Raw genomic sequence first — 22,026 nt, forward strand, 5'->3', positions numbered from 1 at the left:
CATTGTGTGTATTAAGGGCGGGGGAAAGAAGCAACTTTAAGTTCCTCTGTATAAGCAATAAATTGTAGCATATTTCTCCATGAAATATAAAGCACCTACATGAATGAATGAATCATATCTAGAAATGTGTATGTATTTCAAAACCAATGTTGAGTGGGAGAAAAAGGCAAGCTGTAGTGCTAAAATTTAATTAAAAAAATTGTTTTAGGTTATCAAAAAAATCACGTGACCACCCCTACAGTACACTTTTCATAAAAAATGTGTTTTTTAAAACACAAAATATATTTAATATTATATATTATAGGGAAACAAAATAGCATAGTGATGAACGGTGGACATGTTATAGGAACCTGGACATGTTACTCAACCTCTCTACATCTGTTACAGTTCCTCATCTATAAAGTGGAAATAAAAATAGTACCTATGTTATATTTTATATCTATCAACTCATTTAATCCTTACAGTAACCAAAAAGTTACTGATTAAATGAACAGTACCTGACAAACAGTAAGCATTCAACTCCTTATTATAATTATTAAATATATTACATATGGCCAGGCCTGGTGGCTCATACCTGTATTCCCAGTGCTTTGGGAGGCTGAAGAGGGAGGATTGCTTGAGGCCAGAAGTTCAAGACCAGCCTAGGCAACACAGCAAGGCACTATTTCTCAAAACAACAAAAAAAATTTTTTTTTAATTAACCAGGTGTGGTGAGATGTTTCCTACAGTCCTAGCTACTCAGGAGGCTGAGGCAGGAGGATCATTTGAGCCCAGGAGTTTGAGGTTAAAGTGATCTATGATTATGCCACTATACTCCAGCCTAAGCAACAAAGTAAGACTCTGTCTCTAAAAAAAAAAAAAAAAGAGGAGAGGGCAATGAGAAAGGAAGCCAAAGGAAGGCAAACAAAAGAAACATCCACTATTCAAATAATATTTTGTTTTACTGACATGATGAGGTGGCCAAGTGGTTAAGGCAATGAACTGCCAATAATATTTTGCTTTCTTTTATTCAAAAATTCCAGCCTAGGCCGGGCGCTGTGGCTCACGCCTGTAATCCTAGCTCTTGGGAGGCCGAGGCGGGCGGATTGCTCAAGGTCAGGAGTTCAAAACCAGCCTGAGCAAGAGCGAGACCCCGTCTCTACTATAAATAGAAAGAAATTAATTGGCCAACTGATATATATATAAAAAATTAGCCGGGCATGGTGGCGCATGCCTGTAGTCCCAGCTACTCGGGAGGCTGAGGCAGAAGGATCACTCGAGCCCAGGAGTTTGAGGTTGCTGTGAGCTAGGCTGACGCCATGGCACTCACTCTAGCCTGGACAACAAAGCGAGACTCTGTCTCAAAAAAAAAAAAAAAAAAATTCCAGCCTAGGCCGGGCATGGTGGCTCACACCTGTAATCCTAGCACTCTGGGAGGCCGAGGCAAAAGATCACTCAAGGTCAGGAGTTCAAAACCAGCAAATAGAAAGAAATTTACTGGCCAACTAAAATATATAGAAAATTCGCCTGTAATCCTAGCACTTTGGGAGGCCGAGGCGGGCGGATTGCTCAAGGTCAGGAGTTCGAAACCAGCCTGAGCGAGACCCTGTCTCTACCAAAAATAGAAATAAATTAATTGACCAACTAAAAAATATATATACAAAAAATTAGCCAGGCATGGTGGCGCATGCCTGTAGTCCCAGCTACTTGGGAGGCTGAGGCAATAGGATCGCTGAGCCCCGGAGACTGAGGTTGTTGTGAGCCAGGCTGACGCCACGGCACTCACTCTAGCCTGGGCAACAAAGTGAGACTCTGTCTCAAAACAAAAAAAAAAAAAGAAAATATTAGCCGGGCATGGTGGTGCATGCCTATAGTCCCAGCTACTCAGGAGGCTGAGGCAGGAGGATGGCTTGAGCCCAGGAGTTTGAGGTTGCTATGAGCTAGGCTGATGCCACAGCACTCTAGCCCGGGCAGCAGAGTGAGACACTGTCTCAGGGGAAAAAAAAAAAATTCCAGCCTATAATCCTAGCCCTTTGGGAGGTGTCAGCAGAAGGATGGCTTGAGGCCAGGAGTTCAAGACCCTGGATAACATAGTGAAACCCCATCTCTACAAAAAACAGAAAAATTAGCCAGGCATGGTGGTGCACAGCACAGCTATAGTTCCAGCTACTTGGGAGGCTCATGAGGCCTTTAGATCACCTAAGCCCAGGAGATTGAAGTTGCTATGAGCTATCATGGTGCCACTGTGCTCTAGCCCAGACAACAAAGAGAGACCCTGTCTCCAAAAGAAAAAAGAAAAAACCTACAGCAAACAATACAAAATGGTATGTTTGCTAATTTTGTTATTTTTTGTTTATTAATATTTGTCAATTCTGGATGGTATTTATATATGTAGCCTTTTCTGTTTTTTAATTTTTTTGAAATTTAAAAAAGTAAAACTCAACAGAAACCAAGCAGGTAGGAGAGGGGTGAGGGTATGGGTCAATATACACCTACCAGGTACAATGCATGCTATCTTGGTGATGGGCACACTTATAACCTTGACTCTAACTGTACAAAAGCAAATCATGTAACCAAAGCAATTGTACTATCCTAATATTCTGAAATGTTTTTAAAAAATTTAATGAGTTTTTTTTTTAAGTCTCTTGCTAATACAACAGCTATGCAATATGTTTAGGCCAAGAAAATTGAAAACAATTTGGCAAATAAATAGCATCCCAGTGTGCAAGCCAATCCTCTAGATTCTCAAACTTTTATTCTGCAAAAGTACCACTATATTTTGTGGTCCAAGGAGTATTTATATCTAAGACTAATATTTAGTGCCCCTATTGCATGCTAATAATTATTAGATAGCTGAAATGAGTGGTAAGAAGTAAAGTCCCCTTCATAGGAGTAAGAACTGTATTAATCCATTTTGGAGAAGTACTGAGCAAGGGAAAACTTACTTCCAAACCATGCCTTCTGCACCCTTGGCCAGCATACTAAACGGTCACATTTTAAATGAAATCAATCAAGTGATAAATGGCTGTCGATTTAGTCTGAAAATTTTTAATAACTAGTAAAAGGTAGGAAAGGTGTATACGACCAGATTCTAAAACTATGCTCAATTTTTTAAAATCTGAAAATTATTAATTTTAAAATAAGAAAACATATTATTTGAAATGTAACACTTTATGAGGATTTCTGCCTCCTGATTCTCTCTCTTGGTCTTATTTATGGAATATTATCTTTTGATATTAATAGTGCTCCCTCAAAGTATATATTTTTTAGAATAGAGATAACTACAGTTACCCTCACATTTACTAGAAAGATATAAGGAGTTATTGTGACAATCGCGGAGGTGTGGGATGGGCACTACTGGCATTTTAGTGGGCAAGGGCTAGGGAAGCTAAATGTCCTACAATGCACAAAACAGTCCTGCACAACAAAGAATTGTCCTGCCCTAAATGTCAATGGTGCCCTGGTTGAGAAACACTGTTAGAAAAGCGTAATCACTTTTGTTCTTAAACTAGGAAATAGCCTTTAGCAGTCTTTCAAAAATGCCAAAATTATGTGACTTACAAGGACACAAGTAAGTTTTTAGCAATTGTGTTCTCAACTTCAATATTATAAACTTGGAAGTTTAAAGCTTTTTCTTTCTTTTCTACATAGGTAGGTTTGTCTTTTCAAATATTAATTTCATTTGTATTGAGGTTGACTTGTTTTTCACAAAGAAAGAAAAATTAAAAGCTTTGGTTGGTATTAAGTATTAATAATTTGAAAAGCTCCCAAGAAAAAAATTAGTGAACTAAATATCCTATACTCAATATCATGTTTTATTTTTCCAAAGTAAGAATTCCACAAATCATTTTCCAAAGAATTAAGGAAACTTAAGGACTCCCCATTAGACCACACTTCTATTTAAAATGCTTTCAGGAATAATGACTGAAGATACCATTTACTATGGCCCTGCATTCTACCAAGTGTTTAGTATGTGACTGCTAATCTTTGTGACAACTCTGCAAAGTATATATTATAATATCACCTCCAATCTAAAGAGGAAGAAATTAAGACCTTGAGAGATTATGACTTCTCCAAACACAAAAAAACTAATAACATACTTTAGGATTCAAATCCAGTAATTTCAAATCTAAACACTTCCCATTAAGACATGTCTCCTCCAGAAACACAGTTAAATTTCTGTGAAAAATTATTTGAGGCCAGTGCGGTAGCTCATGCCTGTAATCCTAGCCCTCTGGGAGGCCAAGGCGGGTGGATTGCTTGAGGTCAACAGTTCGACACCAGCCTGAGCAAGAGCGAGACCCTGTCTCTACTAAAAATAGAAAGAAATTAATTGACCAACTGAAAATATATATACAAAAAATTAGCCGGGCATGGTGGCGCATGCCTGTAGTCCCATCTACTTGGGAGGCTGAGGCAGAAGGATTGCTTGAACCCAGGAGATTGAGGTTGCTGTGAGCTAAGCTGATGCCATGGCACTCACTCTAGCCTGGGCAACAAAGTAAGACTCTGTCTCAAAAAAAAAAAAAAAATGATTTGAGGGTTAGCTATCAAAAGGTACTACTATTCCCCTCCCTCCCTCACAAGGGAGACTAAAAAATGTACAGATCATAGCTGTACAGCCTGTGAGGCAAAAGCCTTCATTCAGTCACATTCTACAGACCAAAAAAATCAGCATTGATTTAAACAGACTTTCTAAAGAATGGATGCCAAGCTGACAGGAAAAGTATGCCAAATCCCAATCATTCCTTCTTTTCCATTCTAAGATATAGTATCTGTTATTTCTTACCCCTTCATATCACAGGAACAAAGTAGTAAAACTTCACAATAGTGTAGACAAAAATCATGCAATGTACTGAAAAGTCATTAACCAACAGGTAGCAAAATATGGCAAAATGCTAGCCAGCAAACAAAAATCTTCAATGTCCATCCAAATATGGAATCATGTGTGTACAAGTTGGCAATGAAATCCCACAAAGTGAGTAAAAAGGATTTCTGAGAATTCAGTGGACTTTTTACACCCTAGGTATAAAGAGTACAAAAAAGAATGTAAACATAATATGCTAATATCCTAATCATATTTTGTTTTCTTCTATGAATCATAAAATCTCCCTAACTAATACAAAATAAAATTAGGATTCATTATGAGTGATATGTAGCACAGAAAACTGGCCATTTTCCAGAATAGGAATACTGACAAGGACATTAGCTGGTGTCAAGACCAAACATATAGCAAATCTACATGATAGGTCTGCTCAGCTGTTATCCTTTCTATGGACCAACACAGCAAATACAGACACATTTCAGGATGACTGCCTAATTAAAAATAAAAGCAATACTGCTGAGCTTGCCATCCTGCTGTGAAATAATGAGTTGCAGTTTCCATTCAAACCAAAGGCAATCTAGCATAAAAAGTGGCATCCCTATTTAATTACCCATGAATATACACAATAGCATATATTAGTGCCAGACTGATAAAAAGCCAGTTATTTTTTATTTTTTTGAGACAGAGTCTTGCTATGTCACCTGGGCTAGAGTACAATAGCATCATCATAGCTCACTACAACCTCAAACTTCTGGGCTCATGAGATCTTCCTGCCTCAGCCTCCCGAGTAGCTAGGACTACAGGTGCATGCCAAAATGCCCAGCTAATTTTTCTATTTTTAGTAGAGACGGAGTCTGGCTCTTGCTCAGGCTGATCTCAAATTCCTGAGGTCAAGCAATCCTCCTGCCTCAGCCTCCCAAAATGCTAAGATTACAGGCGTGAGCCACTGCTCCCGGCCAAAAGCCAGTTCTTAAAAGTGTATTAGTTCTTCTGGATAAGCATCATATTTGCTGTGTAACTACAATCCACCAGACCCTAAAAACAGAAACTTAGGTTTAAAGTTATAACAGCATTTAGAGGATAACTAATTTAATCTTTTATCCAATTTAGGAATCCCCTCTATTAACTGACTCAAATGTTAATCAGGTCCCCACTAGGTATAAGGAATTATGAAAGGTACTATAATATTTACTGAGCATTTACTATAATCTAGACATTTTTTCAAGTACTTTTCATTTAATGTTCATAACAGTCCTATAAATTAGATACTACTATTATCCCCATTTTACAAATGATAAACAAAGACAGGAAGGAATTACTTAATTTGCCCAATCTCATAACCAAGAAGTAGTAGAACCAGAATTCAAACCCAGAGCCTGTACTCTTTTTTTTTTTTTAGAGCCTGTACTCTTAATCACTATATTAATACTGCCTCTCCAACAGGAAGATAAATAAAATGGAATAAAACATTGTTCCAGGAGCTCAGTCTCTCAGAAAAATACATGTAAATCAATAATATAGTGTAATAAGATAATTGCTAATGACAGATTAAAAGGAGGACTTAGTTAAAGTATTGGCAGTGAGGACAAAGAAGTGGGAAAAGCTATTGTGTTGCCCAGCCTAGACTGCAGTGGCTATTCACAGGCATAATCATAGCACAATACAGCCCTAAACTCCTAAGCCCAAGAATACTCCTGGCTCAGCCTCCTGAGTAGCTGGGACCACAGGACTGCACCACCATGCCCAGCAGAGATAGGTGACTTTAAAAAGGTGATCAAGTAGATGTAGGAGGTACAAGAGATACCTAGGATGACTCCAAGTTTAATTAGAATCCCTCTCGTGTTTTTCTAGTTTGGGTGATTGGGAAAATGACTAGGCATTCACCTAAAGGAAATGATTTGTAAGGTGATGTGAATTCTTTTCTGATCTTACTGAGTTTGAGGTGCCTAAAGGAACACCAGTAAAATGTCCAGAAGGCAATAGGAGACACCATGCTGGAGCTCAGGAGAGAGCACTAGAAGATGTACGTTTGAGAGTCACTAGCACTTACTAAAGAGTTTCCCACAGTAGAAATAGGACTAATAGGTAATACTGAGTTCCTACTATGTACTTAGGTCCTTAGGTAAAAGCAGGTAAGAGGCCAAGGAAATAGAAACATATACAGGACCAAAAAAGGAATAATATAAAAATGAAACTAAAAAGGAATAATGCCAAGAATAAAACCAAGAAAAAGTATGTCACATAAACCAAAGGTGAAAAGATCAAACATCAAATACCACAAAGTATGTTAGTATCCACTGGACTGGACACTACAGAGGCCAAAGTCAGCTCAGCCTACTGAACCACCACCAGTAACAAAGATCTCACTAAATCAGCCTGGTCTATTATCAGAAAGTTCTGATTGCTACAAAGTTTTTTTCTTTCCAATGAAAGAAAAGCAAAGGCTTTAGAGTACCTAGTACTATGTTCTAATTCTGACTCTTCAGAAGACTTAAAAGAACTAAATGCAATGATGATACTTGGCTGGATCCAGATTTGAACAAGCCAGTTATAAAAGACAATTGGGGTAATTTTAATAGGCACTACTACTATACAACAGTAGAAAATTATTATTAATTTTGTTAAGTGTAATAATGATATTAAGATTACATAAGATTTCTTTTTGGAGATGCACACAGAAATAAAGATAAATATCATGTCTGCATTTACATTAAAATATACCAGGAAAAAAAAATACATGTGGCAGATTTTACAGAATGTTAATAACTGTTCAGTCTAGGTGATGGGTAAATGGGTGTTCATTACATTTTTTCCGTAATAAAAACAAAAAAGGGACTGGTATCATAATGGCCACCAGTACATCGGCTAGAGTGGAAGATGATCGCCTTGGTGGTCCCTGTTATTTGGAAGATTGTTTCCTCTATGAATTCCTGAGCTTGGTCTTCCAGTTGGCATTTGTTTGAAATTGTATTGAAACGATTTAATGAAAATATTAAATATTTGGTTTGAAAAAAAAAAAAAAAACAAAAAGGGCTTCAAAAATAAATGATAAACTTGTGTCAATAAAAAAAAAAAAATCCAAGCTGGAACCCATACTACTAAGTGAAGTATCCCAAGAATGGAAAAACAAGCACCAGATATATTCTCCAGCAAACTGGTATTAACTGAGTAGCACCTAAGTGGACACATAGGTACTACAGTAATAGGGTATTGGGCAGGTGGGAGGGGGGAGGGGGGCGGGTATATACATACATAATGAGTGAGATGTGCACCATCTGGGGGATGGTCATGATGGAGACTCAGACTTTTGGGGGGAGGGGGGGAAATGGGCATTTATTGAAACCTTAAAATCTGTACCCTCATAATATGCCAAAATAAAAAAAAAAAAAAATCCAGCAAATGAATATAGCATAGAGATCACAAACACTAACCCTAGAAATGAAAACCCCAATGGGCTTTATGTTATATGAATGAGTATTTTTTGCTTGGAATAAAATTTCTAGTGAAGCAACATATATACATTCAAAAAATGCTGTATCTCAAAAAGCTCAGAAAGAAGAACAGATGACATACCATGGTAAACTGTGCCAGTAATTCAAAAAGGATCTAGTGATGGCAAAGATACACAGATTGAAAATGCATGTAAAGATGGATAAAATTTTAGGCTGAGTACAGTGGCTCATTCCTATAATCCTAGCACTCTGGGGGACCGAGGCGGAGGATCGCTCAAGATCAGGAGTTCGAGACCTGCCTAAGCAAGGGTGAGACCCCATTTCTACTAAAAATAGAAAGAAATTAATTGGCCAACTAAAAATATATAGGAAAAAAAATTAGCCGGGCATGGTGGTGCATGCCTGTAGTCCCAGCTACTCGGGAGGCTGAGGCAGAAGGATTGCTTAAGCCCAGGAGTTTGAGGTTGCTGTGAGCTAGGCTGACACCATGGCACTCTAGCCTGGGCAACAGAGTGAGACTCTGTCTCAAAAAAAAAAAAAGAAAGAAAGAAAATGCATGTAAAGATGGATAAAATTTTAGGCCAGGTGCAGTGGCTCATGCCTGTAATCCTAGCACTCTGGGGGGCCAAGGCGGAGGATCGCTCAAGGTCAGGAGTTCGAGACCAGCCTGAGCAAAGGTGAGACCCCTGTCTCTACTAAAAATAAAAACAAATTAATTGGCCAACTAAAAATATAAAGAAAAAAGAAAAAGAAAAATAGCGACACATGCCTGCAGTCCCAGCTACTTGGGAGGCTGAGGCAGCAGGATCACTTGAGCCCAGGAGCTTGAGGTTACTGTGAGCTAGGCTGACACCACAGCACTCTAGCCCGGGCAACAGAGTGAGACTCTGTCTCAAAAAAAAAAAAAAAATTATGTAATAATATTGGAAAAAAGCAATCTTTCTAATATATTATTGCATATTGTTGAAAACTACATATGCATATCTGAAATAAACAGAGCAAGTTTTTAAAATTCTGATTCCTACTAGGTAACTGAATGATCTTGGGCATATTACTTAACTTCTCTGAGCCCTTTATCTATAAAATGGAGATAAATATGAACTATATTTCATTGAGTTATGGGAATTAAATACGAACATACTAAGGGATTAAAGGATAAAAATGGATATATAAAGCACTAGGCAAGGTGCCTAACATACAGAAAGCATTTAATAAACATGTATTCACTTTTCTCTTCCTCTTCCACGCCACTTGCAATCCTAGTTCTGGCTGTTGCAAGTATACAAATTCAGTCTGTTTTTTTCTTTTTTTTTCTTTAAGAGACAGAGTCTTGCTCTGTTGCCCAGCCTGGAGAGCAGTGGCACGATCATGGCTCACCCTTGAGCTTCTGGGCTCAAGCCACCTACTGCCTCAGCCTCCCGAGTTTTTCTTCTTCTTTATTATAGCTTTTCAGTTATCAAGGCTTTCCCAGGGCAAATATAACCAAGTCTTTCAGGTTTTCCATGGAACATAGCAGCAATATCTCCACAGTCACTTTCTTTAAAGTTTAGCCTTAGAAGCCTCAGTAGCCTAATGATCATTTTCCTATTTGAATATGAGAAGCCCTGAACATGACCACTTGGGAAAGAAAGGCAACTCACCTCTTCTGATGTTAGAAGGCTCTTCAGAGACAACGGAAAAGAAAACAGTCAAGAGGAAAGAGGAAGTTAGGTTCCTATGGTTTAGGGTAGGCTGTTGTATAGTTTACATTTAAAAAGTTAACAGAGGAATTTGATAAAAGGAAAAACAAAATTAATAACATGAAGGATTATCTAAAGTTTGCCAAACAGTATTTTTTTATTCAACCTGTTTTCTTTCTCAAATGTATTACTTCCATTAAATGGAATATTTTATATCCATAAAAATATTCTTTTCTTCCCTAGCTGCCTTAGGATCAACTGCCATCATGAATGACACAGTTAATATCCAGAGCAGGATGTTCACGACCACCTGACTACTTTGGGAAATAAATAGTCATCAACGTCCTGCACTCCCTCGTCCTGGGAAGACAACAGTACCTAAGACAGAAATGCAGGAAAAACTAGCCAAATGAACAAGACCACACCATATGTCATCTTTGCATTTGTATTTAGAACTCATTTTGGTAGTGGCAAGACAACGGACTTTGGCATGAATTACAATTCCTTAGATTATGCAAAGAAAAATCAACCCTGACCAGGTGCAGTGGCTCATACCTGTAAGTATTTTGGGAGGCCAGAGTGGGAGGATCACTTGAGGCCAGGAGTTCAACACCAGCCTGGGCAACGTAGTGAGACACCCTCGATCTCTACAAAAATTTTTTTTTAAAAATTAGTTGGGTGTGGTGGCATGCACCTGTAGTCCCAGCTACTCAGGAGGCTGAGGTAGGAGGATCACTTGAGCCCAGGAGTTGGAGGCTGCAGTGAGCTGTGATCACACCACTGTACTCCACCCTGGGTAACACAGTGACTCTCTGTCTCCTAAAAAATAAAAATAAAAAGAAAGAAAGAACAATGAACACAAATATAGACTTGCAAGACAGCCTATATAAGAAGAAAAAGATCTCAAGAAAGCAGTGAAAGGAACACAAGAACAGAATGAAGAAAATCATAGAGACTGTAAAGCCAATGGTGGCGCTGGCAAAAAGCTAAATAAATAAAGATTCCACAATGATGTTATCTGCGGCCACTGTGTGAATTTTTCACAAGAGCATTAATAAACTAAAAACTTTAAAAAATAAAATAGGCTGGGCATGGTGGCTCACACCTGTAATCCTAACACTCTGGGAGGCTGAGGCGGGCAGATCGTTTGAGCTCAGGAGTTCAAGACCAGTCTGAGCAAGAGAGAAACCCTGTCTCTACTAAACAAAATAAAAAGAAATTAGCTGGACAACTAAAAAAAAAATATATATATATATATAAATTAGACAGGCATGGTGGCACATGCCTGTAGTCCCAGCTACTTGGGAGGCTGAGGCAGAAGGATCGCTTGATCCAGTAGTTTGAGGTGGCTGGGAGCTAGGCTGACACCATAGCACTCTAGCCCGGCAACAGAGCGAGACTCTTCTGTCTCAAAAATAAAATAAAATAAAACTTTCGTATGAAAAAAATGACAGTTGCTATAAGTACATAAAGACATGTGTACAAGAATATTAACTTATACATTATTAATAACAGAGAAAATTAGAGACAATCCAAATGTCCATCAAAAGGGATAGGTTAAATTACAGTACATCTATACAATTTAATATTATGTAGTCATTAAAAGAATGAGGTAAATTCTATACATAGTAACATGGAAAGATGTCCAAGTTCCACTACTAAGTGGCAACAGCAAATTGCAAAAGAGAATATATAGTGTGATCTTGTTTTTATTTTTTTAGTTTAGTAATAGTAAACATTACTAAATGCCCAGAAAACAACTTAGAGGAATACATACACTAAATTGTCATCTTGGTGAAGGAGATGGTTATAAGACACTCATTTTTTTTTTTATATATAGAATGCATTTCCATGAGGTTGACTGAAATTAATGGTCCGGCATTACTTTTTTTTTAAAAAAAAAAAGAAGACAAAAAGATTAGAATAATGAAAAGTCTTTCTTTCCCTTTCCCATAATACTATTTTAGACTATGCAGCTACATGAGATGAAATTTATGATATAAAGTTAAATAGGAAGACAGAGAGCAAAGAATGTAAAAATTGAATAATTAAATGATTATAAGTATATAAACTTATGCACTGAAAAAAATTTACCAAATACTTGGTAAAATAAAAAAAATTATACCAAAGTGATAATGTTATTTTGGGGTGGAAGGATTATGACTTATTCTGTACTTTTATTCTAAACTTTCTTGGCCCAGTATGGTGGCTCATGCCTATAATACTAGCACTCTGGGAGGCCATGGCAGGAAGCTTTCTTGAGCTTAGGAGTTCAAGACCAGCCTAAGCAAGAGCAAGATCCCATTTCTACTAAAAATAGAAAAAAAAAATTTAGCCAGGAGAAAAAAATTATTTAAAAAAATAAAAAACAAAAAATAAACTTTCTATATTATATTACATCTATAATTATAAAAATATCAATTTACTAATATAAAAAATATAGCAAGTACACATAATTTCACAATGTTTAATGAGTCTCTTAACATTCAATTATGAGTATACAGAAATATAAATACAAAAGATGTAGTTATACTCAATTCATACTAACTGCAGCATAATAACTGATATTTCTTTAACTTTCTGATAAGGGTTTGCTTCCTTTAAATATTTTCTTCCTTAAAAATTTTCATTGCTCCCTCACAAAAATCAATTCATGACAGATAACAGACTTAAACCTAAGGCATGAAACCATAAGAATTCTAGAAGAAAATGTTGGAAAAACTCTTACAGACATTGGTCTAGGCAAATAATTAATGAAGAAGACTCCAAAAGCAATCACAGCAACAACAAAAATAAACAAATGGGACCTGATAGAATTTAAAAGCTTCTGCACAGCCAAGGAAACTATGATTAGAGAAAATAGACAACCTACAGAATGGGAGAAAATATTTTCAAGCCCATCTGATAAAGGGCTAATAACTAGAATCTACATAGAACTTAGGAAAATCAGCAAGAAACAAATCAACTAACCCCATTAAAAAGTAGGCAAAGGACATGAACAGAAACTTTTTAAAAGAAGATAAACTAATGGCCAAAAAACATGAAAAAATGCTCAACATCTCCAAACATCAGGGAAATGCAAATCAAAATCACAATGAGAAATCACCTAACTCCAGTGAGAATGTTTTTTATCAAAAACTCCCCAAACTATAAATGTTGGTGTGGACGTGGAGAGAGAGAAACACTCATACACTGCTGGTGGGACTATAAACTAGTACAACCTGTATAGAAAGTAATATGGAGATACTTCAAACAACTAAAAGTAGACCTACCATTTAATTCAGCAATCCCACTACTGGGTATCTACCCAAAGGAAAAAAAGACATCCTTTAATAAAGACATCTGCACTTGAATGTTCATAGCATCATAATTCACAATTACAAGGACTGGAAATAATCCAAGCGCCCATAAATACATGAGTAGATTAATAAAATGTAGTATATGTATACCATGGAGTATTAATCAACAATTTTTAAAAATGGTGAATACCTCCTGTATTATCCTTGATGGAGATGGAGCCCATTCTTCTAAGTGAAGTATAACAAGAATAGAAAAACAAACACCACACATACTTACCACTAAAGTGGTACTAATCAATCAACACATATGCACACACAGAAGTAACATTTATGGGGTATTGGGCAGGCAGGAGTGAGGGGGAGGGGATGGGTAAATTCACACCTAATGGGTACCAAGAGCACTGTCTGGGAAATGGGACACACTTGTAGCTATGAATGACAGTGCAAAGACAATTTATACAAAATATTTGTACCTCCATAATATTCTGAAATTTTTTTTTTAATCTAAAGACAAAATAAAAGAAAGGAAGAAAAAGTTCATTGCTGTTTTATTCCATGAGTTTTTTTTTTTTTTTTTTTTGAGACAGAGTCTCGCTTTGTTGCCCAGGCTAGAGTGAGTGCCGTGGCGTCAGCCTAGCTCACAGCAACCTCAAACTCCTGGGCTCGAGCGATCCTTCTGCCTCAGCCTCCCGAGTAGCTGGGACTACAGGCATGCGCCACCATGCCCGGCTAATTTTTTATATATATATCAGTTGGCCAATTAATTTCTTTCTATTTATAGTAGAGACGGGGTCTCACTCATGCTCAGGCTGGTTTCGAACTCCTGACGTTGAGCAATCCGCCCGCCTCGGCCTCCCAAGAGCTAGGATTACAGGCGTGAGCCACAGCGCCTGGCCTATTCCATGAGTTTTAAAAAACAGATTCAGGAAAATCGGCCAGCCGCAGTGGTTCACGTCTGTAATTGTAGCACTCTGGGAGGCCCAGAGGGGAGGATCACTCAAGGTCAGGAGTTCAAGACCAGCCTGAGCAAGAGCCAGATCCTGTCTCTACTAAAAATAGAAAGAAATTAATTGGCCAACTAAAAATATATAGAAAAAATTAGCCAGGCATGGTGGCGTGTGCCTGTAGTCCCAGCTACTTGGGAGGCTGAGGCAGAAGGATCTCTTGAGCCCAGGAGTTTGAGGTGGCTGCAAGCTAGGCTGACACCATGGCACTCTAGCCTGGGCAACAGAGTGAGACTCTGTCTCCAAAAAAAAAAAAAAAAAAATATATATATATATATATACATATATATATATATTCAGCAAAATAAATTCCAGTTTCAGTTAAAGATGTATTCTATAATGTGATTATGGAGTTTTAAAAGGGCTTTTAATGTGATTTTCCTAAATTTGTTGTGAAATTGCAACAAGACCAGAGCTTCATCATGCCAGGAGAGTTATCAGGTCTTAAGAATCTGAAGGACCAGCCTGAGCAAGAGCAAGACCCTGTCTCTACTATAAATAGAAAAAAAAATTAATTGGCCAACTAAAAATATATAGAAAAAATTAGCTGGGCATGGTGGCGCATGCCTGTAGTCCCAGCTACTTGGGAGGCTGAGGCAGGAGGATTGCTTGAGCCCAGGAGTTTGAGGTTGCTGTGAGCTAGGCTGACACCATGGTACTCTACCCCGGGGAAAGAGTGAGACTCTGTCTCAAGAAAAAAAAAAAAAAAAAAAGAATCCGAAGGAGACAAACATACAACTTTCATTATAAAAGATATTTTTGCACAATACCTATTTTCACGTCATATATATATTGTATGTATATAAATATATATTTCTTTTCAAATAGTTATTTTTCAGTCCAAAATTTCACTCCTTTTTTTTTTTTTAATTTTTTTTTTATTTTGGCATATTATGGGGGTACAGATTTTAAGGTTTCAATAAATGCCCATTTCCCCCCTCCCCCCAAAAATTTCACTCCTTTTAAGATACAATTTTCTTTAGTAATATTTCTACTATTTCATAAGCATGAAAGATTTCAACAGCATTTCAGACTTGCCAGAAGGAAGCAAAATGCAACCTGTAACAGTTCATGTAACACACATAACAATATCTGTTGCTTATAAAATTCCTTAGCCTGGCACTCAAAGAATTTGCTCCACTAAAACTAGCCTAATCATTATCCCCCAGACCTAACCCACCTTTCTAGTCCAGTGTTCCCTTCCTACCTCAGCTTAAATGATGCTTACTTCATTCTAGCTCTGTAGCACTTTTTTTTTTGAGTCAGAGTCTTTTTTTTTTTTGAGACAGAGTCTCACTTTGTTGCCCAGGCTAGAATGAGTGCCGTAGCATCAGCCTAGCTCACAGCAACTTTTCCTGGGCTCAAGCAATCCTGCTGCCTCAGCCTCCTGAGTAGCTAGGACTACAGGCATGCGCCACCATGCCCGGCTAATTTTTTCTATATATATTAGTTGGCCAATTAATTTCTTTCTATTTATAGTAGAGACGAGGTCTTGCTCTTGGCTCAGGCTGGTTTCCAACTCCTGACCTAGAGCAATCCGCCCACCTTGGCCTCCCAGAGTGCTAGGATTACAGGCGTGAGCCACCCCGCCCGGCCTTGAGTCAGAGTCTTGTTCTGTCACCCATGCTAGAGTGTTGTGGCATCAGCCTAGGTCACAGCAACCTCAAATTTCTGAGCTCAAGCAATCCTCCTGCCTCAGCCTCCTGAGTAGCTGGGACTACAGGTGTGTGCCACCACACCCAGCTAGCTTTTTCTATTTTTAGTAGACATGGGGGTCTCACTCTTGCTCAGGCTGGTCTCAAACTCCTGAGCTCAAGCAATCTTCCTGCCCCGGCCTCCCAGAGTGCTAGGATTACAGGCATGAGTCACTGTGCCCGGCCTCTAGTAGTACTTCTGACTATACTACTTACATGGTGCCCAGTGTCTTTTAGTCTTCCTAGCTAAGGAAGACTAGATTCTTGCAATTTACTCCCCAGGCTGAGTAAACTTTTGAGAACCATTCATGTGTCATACAAAAACTCTGCCTCAACTGGTCCCTACCTACATCTCTAGCCCCATCTATCTCTATTCCTCCATCCACAGAAATGATCTACTCTAAACATAGAAAATTACTATATTTGTAGGGCCCCTGCTCACACTTCAATGCCTATACATGTAATATTCTTTCTCCCTGGTGTGTTCTTCCCAGTCTCTTCCACATGGATCTCTCAGTAATCATCTCATGTAGGAAGTGTCCTCTGACCCCTCAATCTTCTTTTTCTGTGCTTTGATAATACCCTGAACAAATCTCTGTTATTATAGTTATCATATAGTATTTTAATTGTTGCTTATCAGTCTCTTTCACTGGACTATGAGCTCCATGAGGGCTTGGACTCAAACTTAAGTTACTTTCAAACGAGCCATGGCATACAAATTTTAATATGAGCCAAAATTTACAGTAGAGAAAAAAATAAATAGGACATTGAGGCTCCACACTTTCTATGTAAAAAACATATTCAGTCTTCCATTCACTCAGTCAATAAATATTTATTTAGCACCTCCTAGGGTCCAGGCACTATGCCAAATCCTGGAGAGCTGGTGATGACAATATATACATACATAGTGAAAGATTCTGAGAGGATACATCCTAAAATGTTAACATTGGATATTAATTCTTTGAATCTTCAGCAGATTAAGAATAATTTATATCTTCTCCTATAAAATCTTCCTTAATTTTATAATAACCAAAAAAATTTTTAGATTCCTCCCAAATTACAAATTCCTACTAATCAGTAAGAATACAAAACCCAAAGTAAACGGTATGCAATGTGAGAGCAAAACAAATTTTGAGAACTTTTATTCAGATTCTAATTGTACCTAGTACAAGGAACAACAAGACTAAAGTATGAAAAAATATTTCGGGATTTCTACAGTGAAGTCATTGTGGAAATCATTTTGAAAAAGATCCCATGCAAATCATTCAAGGAAAACACTGACCACATGATCAATACCACCCTAGTTTTCCACATTGCAGAAAGAAAATTATATCATTCTATGCTATTTAGTGCAGGGGAAAAGATAGCAGCCTCCATCCAATCTGATCAGAGGACAAATTAATAAATAACACCATATTTCATCTGTATAATGATTTACAGTTTACAGTTCACAAAGCACTTTGACCTTCACAATAATTCTGTTTTCTTGTTCCCGTTGGATAGATGAAAAAACTGAGGGTTGAAATGCAGAATGCCTTTCTATTTTTTGACTCAAAATCCAAAAGCCATGAAAGAAAAGACTGAGAAGTTGTCTACATAAAAATCTAAAATTTGGGAATAAAAGAAGTCAGAAGATAAATATCAAAATAACAAAAACATATACAATACATAACACAGAAAATGTCTATCTTTTTATATAGAGAGGGTCTAGAAATCAATAGGAAAGTGACCTTGACTCAACAGAAAAATAGGTAAAGAATTTAAACAGGCAGTTCACAGGAAAGGAAATATGAGTAACGCAAACATAAAAAGATGCTTGATGTTAGCATAATTTAAAAAAAAATTAAAACTACTCTGAGGTATCATTTTTTTCTATCAGATTGGCAAAACTCCAAGTTTGATAATAGCAAGGCATAATATTAATAACAGTGATCCTGGAGCCAGAGTGGTTACTTTGAATTTCTGCCACTTAGAGACTGTGTGATTTGAGCAAATCACACTTAAATTCTCTATTCTTCAACATATTCATCTGAAAAAAGGAGATAATAATTGTACCTACACCTCAAAGAAATGTTATTAGATTAAATGAAGTAATGTATAAAAGCACATAGAATGTATCTGGCACCTAGTAAGCACTATGTAACTATTAGCCATGAGACAACCAATATTAGTAAATATACAGGCAATGTATACTGGAACAATCCCTAAGGAAGGCAATTTAGCAATATATTTCATAGTGATAAATGTACATATCCTTTAACTTAGAGATCCCACTTCTGTGAATTTATCCTACAAGTATCCTTGTCACCTTGTCACCTTATCCTTGTCATAAAATGACATGTTCGGCCGGGCACAGTGGCTCACGCCTGTAATCCTAGCACTCTGGGAGGCCGAGGCAGGAGGATTGTTTGAGCTCAGGAGTTCAAGACCAGCCTGAGCAACAGTGAGACCCTGTCTCTACTAAAAACAGAAAAATATTAGCTGGACAACTAAAAATATATAGAAAAAATTAGCCAGGCATGGTGGTGCATGCCTGTAGTCTCAGCTACTTGGGAGGCTGAGGCAGAAGGATCTCTTGAGCCCAGGAGTTTGAGGTTGCTGTGAGCTTGACTGACACCATGGCACTCTAGCCCAGGCAACAGAGCGAGACTTTGTCTCAAAAAATAATAAATAAATAAATAAATAAAATGACATATTCAAGGGTCTTCTTACAGCATTGCTTATAATATTAGAACAGTGGAAATAACATAAATGTCCATTATAAGGAATTAGTTAAATAAATCATGATATATCTATCCAGTGGAATACTATGGAATACCATGCAAGTGTTTAAAAAAAAAAAAGAGTAATTAGCCGGGCGTGGTGGCTCACGCCTGTAATCCTAGCACTTTGGGAGGCTGAGGCGGGCGGATTGCTCAAGGTCAGGAGTTCGAAACCAGCCTGAGCGAGACCCCGTCTCTACCAAAAATAGAAAGAAATTAATTGACCAACTAAAAATATATATACAAAAAATTAGCCGGGCATGGTGGCGCATGCCTGTAGTCCCAGCTACTCGGGAGGCTGAGGCAGTAGGATCGCTGAGCCCCGGAGATTGAGGTTGCTGTGAGCCAGGCTAATGCCACGGCACTCACTCTAGCCTGGGCAACAAAGTGAGACTCTGTCTCAAAAAAAAAAAAAAAAAAGAGTAATTAAAAAAATAAGAAAATTTAGAACATATATATAAAATAAACAAACAGGGCCGGGCGCTGTGGCTCACGCCTGTAATCCTAGCTCTTGGGAGGCCGAGGCGGGCGGATTGCTCAAGGCCAGGAGTTCAAAACCAGCCTGAGCAAGAGCGAGACCCCGTCTCTACTATAAATAGAAAGAAATTAATTGGCCAACTGATATATATATATATAAAAAATTAGCCGGGCATAGTGGCGCATGCCTGTAGTCCCAGCTACTCGGGAGGCTGAGGCAGAAGGATCGCTCGAGCCCAGGAGTTTGAGGTTGCTGTGAGCTAGGCTGACGCCACGGCACTCACTCTAGCCTGGACAACAAAGCGAGACTCTGTCTCAAAAAAAAATAAATAAATAAAATTAAAAAAAAAAATAAACAAACAAAAGAATGAAGAAGCTTTGTATGCACTGATCTGGAAAGGCCTCCAAAATATATTAAGTGAAAAAGCAGGTGTGGGGTATGGGGAAATACAGAACAGGAGGGAACCATGAGCTAAATTTTACATGACAAATGGTAAAAATAAAATTATGCAGTTGACCCTTGAACAACACAGGTTTGTGGGTCCACTTATACACAACGGGTTTTTTTGTTTGTTGTTGTTTTGTGTTTTTTTTTGAGACACTATGTTGCCCAGGCTGTAGTGCAGCAGCTAGTCACAGATGTGATTATAATGCACTCCAGCCTTAAACACCTGACCTCAGCCTCCCAAGTAGCTGGGACTACAGGCAAGCCTGGTTTACACACAGATTTTTTTCAATAAATATACTGAAAATATTTTTGGAGATTTGCAACAATTTGAAAAAACTCAGATGAACCACATAGCCTAAAATATCAAAATAATTACAGAAAAGTTAGGTATGCCATGAATGCATAAAATATACATAGATACTAGTGTCTTATCATTTACTACCATAAGATATACACAAATCTATTATAAAAGTTAAAATTTATCAAAACTTGCACACACACAGCCCATATATGGCAACACTATCAGTATAAAACAAACATAATGATGCAGTATTAATAGCATAAAATTAACGGTAGTATACAGTACATACTTGTGTAATAATTTTAGAGCCACCTCCTGATGCTGTTGCAGTGAGCTCAAGTGATGCAAGTACCCCTTAAAATGCTGTGTGACACTAATCATCTCCATGTGAGCAGTTCCTCTCTCTAGTAAATTGCATGTTGCAGTAAAAAGTGATCTCTCGTGGTTCTTGTGTATTTTTTATTATGTTTAGTGCAATACAGTAAACCTTCAATAACATCATGATATCCATTAGAAACTGCCACTAGTAATGCTGGAAGTGCTCTCAAGAAGCAGAGAAAAGTCATGACATTACAAGAAAAAGTTGAATTGCTTGATGTATGCCACAGATTGAGGTCTGCAGGTGCAGTTGTCAGCCATTTCAAGATAAATGAATCCAGCATAAGGACCATTGTAAAAAAAGAAAACCAAACTCATGAAACCAGGCAGCAACTACACCAGCATTAGTATTAGTTAAATTTTGGAGGATTCAAAAGTTATACCTGGATTTTTGACTGCATGGGAGTCAGTACCCCAATACCTGTGTTGTTCAAGGTCAACTGTATATTGATATTTGTATGCATTTGCCTAAAGAAAGGCTAAAAAGGCCGGGCGCAGTGGCTCACACCTGTAATCCTAGCACTCTGGGAAGCCGAGGCAGGCAGATCGATCAAGGTCAGGAGTTCAAAACCAGCCTGAGCCTGAGCAAGAGCCAGACCCTCATCTCTACTAAAAATTAGAAGATATTAATTGGGCAACTAAAAATATATAGAAAAAAAATTAGCCAGGCATGGTGGCACATGCCTGTAGTCCCAGCTACTGGGGAGACTGAGGCAGGAGGATCGCTTGAGCCAGGAGTTTGAGGTTACTGTGAGCTAGGCTGACACAACAGCACTTTAGCCCGGGCAACAGAGTGAGACTCTATCTCAAAAAAAAAAAAGGCTAGAAGAATATAAAGAGACTATTAAAAGTGTTTGAGGGCCGGGCGCTGTGGCTCACGCCTGTAATCCTAGCTCTTGGGAGGCCGAGGCGGGCGGATTGCTCAAGGTCAGGAGTTCAAAACCAGCCTGAGCGAGACCCCGTCTCTACTATAAAATAGAAAGAAATTAATTGGCCAACTGATATATATATAAAAAAATTAGCCGGGCATGGTGGCGCATGCCTGTAGTCCCAGCTACTCGGGAGGCTGAGGCTGGAGGATCGCTTGAGCCCAGGAGTTTGAGGTTGCTGTGAGCTAGGCTGACGCCACGGCACTCACTCTAGCCTGGACAACAAAGCGAGACTCTGTCTCAAAAAAAAAAAAACAAAACAAAAAACAAAAGTGTTTGAGAAAGGGCATGGAACTGGGTGGATGGGGGACAGGCATGGGAGTAAGACTTTTTACTGTTTATATAAATTTATATATTAAATATATTTTTATAGGTAACCACTTGAACGTATTATCTACTCAAAGATTTTTTTAAAAAACCAACTACAGCTCACAGAGGATAAGTAATTTGCCTACCATCATACAGTTAATAGTAATAGAGTTGATTATAATTAGGACTTTCCTAATGTTTTTTTTTAAACTGCCTTTCTGAAATTTTCAGGAATGGAAGATTCAAAATTTATCACAAGTAGCCTTTTCTCTGAAACACATACTCTTTCTGAGTGTTCAGCAAAAATAACACTAGTGAGACCACACTGAAGTCATCTCCATATGATGACTTGGAAAAAAGTATAATACCCATTGTTGGGCCAAAACATTCACCATCACCCACACAATACAATGTAATGATTAGGCTTCATCCACTAGGAGACAAATTTCCCATAAATGTCCTTATCATAGGTTTCAAATTCCAACACAAC

The 22,026-nt window shown here is 38.0% G+C and overlaps 1 protein-coding gene across 3 annotated transcripts in view; it reads right to left on the reverse strand.

Annotated features, from left to right (window-relative positions):
* Window positions 1-22,026, reverse strand: part of TESK2 (testis associated actin remodelling kinase 2) — a 130,915-nt gene that overhangs the window by 105,453 nt on the left and 3,436 nt on the right. Inside the window, exons 2-3 of one of the 3 annotated variants that reach the window (XM_075997734.1) lie at window positions 10,491-10,754; window positions 575-661 (exon numbers count right to left, since the gene is read on the reverse strand). The exons of 1 other annotated variant lie outside the window; for it this stretch is intronic. The gene's annotated coding sequence lies outside the window, so the exon portion shown is untranslated. Of the gene's footprint in view, window positions 1-574; window positions 809-10,490; window positions 10,755-22,026 lie in introns of those variants that run through there. One more of the 3 variants, XM_075997735.1, reaches the window with a different exon arrangement.

This window comes from Microcebus murinus, chromosome 2, assembly GCF_040939455.1.
Source record: "Microcebus murinus isolate Inina chromosome 2, M.murinus_Inina_mat1.0, whole genome shotgun sequence".
Taxonomy (NCBI): Eukaryota; Metazoa; Chordata; class Mammalia; order Primates; family Cheirogaleidae; genus Microcebus; species Microcebus murinus.